Source organism: Cynoglossus semilaevis, chromosome 1 (assembly GCF_000523025.1).
Source record: "Cynoglossus semilaevis isolate Cse_v1.0 chromosome 1, Cse_v1.0, whole genome shotgun sequence".
Taxonomy (NCBI): Eukaryota; Metazoa; Chordata; class Actinopteri; order Pleuronectiformes; family Cynoglossidae; genus Cynoglossus; species Cynoglossus semilaevis.
The window spans coordinates 31,562,818-31,563,513 of NC_024307.1; the positions used below are offsets into that span (position 1 = coordinate 31,562,818).

At 50.6% G+C, this 696-nt stretch overlaps 1 protein-coding gene across 1 annotated transcript in view; it reads right to left on the minus strand.

The window, feature by feature from the left end:
• Positions 1 to 696, minus strand: part of kdm6ba (lysine (K)-specific demethylase 6B, a) — an 11,405-nt gene that overhangs the window by 7,398 nt on the left and 3,311 nt on the right. The window lies entirely within an intron of this gene.

Consider the following 696-nt stretch of genomic DNA (forward strand, 5'->3'; position numbering starts at 1 on the left):
GCAGTAGTCTTTCTGCAGGAGCAGTGCTAGAGGTGGCCTGGCCTGCTGGACAGGGCAATAGTCCACCGCGACTCAGCCAGGGGTACATGGGTGCTGCATGGGAGCTTGGGGGAGATGAAGAAGTAGCAGCGGCAGAAGAAAGGCGGGGAGGGGGTGGTGTGGAGGAGTTGCTCGAGAGCAGTCTCTCCAAATTTTCAATAGCAGTCTGCTCCTTACACTTTGCACTGCGCGCTTCCTCCTCCATCAACTTCTCTATCCGCTTTTTCTCTTTTTCAAGTTCTATTAGCTTTCTCTTTTCTTCCTCCTGTCTCTCCTGCTCTTTCTTCTTTCTCTCCTGCTCCTGTGCCTCACGCCGCTCCCGTTCTCTCCTCTTGCTTTCCTGCTCCTTCTCCCATTCTTTCCTTTTCCTCTCTTCTTCCTGTCTCTCCATTTCTCTCTTTTTCCTCTCCTCCTCTTGCCGCTCCAACTCTCGTTTTCTCCTCTCTTGTTCGTGCCTCCTCTTGCGCTCATGTTCCTGCCTCTCCCATTCTCTGTTTCTCCTTTCCTCCTCTTGTCTCTGCAGTTCTATCCTTTTCTTTTTTTCTTCTTCCTTTTCCAGCTCTTTTCTCCTCCTGTCATCTTCCTGCTTTTGTCGAAGTTCCCATTCCTTCCTGCGCCTCAACTCTTCTCTTGCTTTTAGCTCTTGCTCTTCTCTTT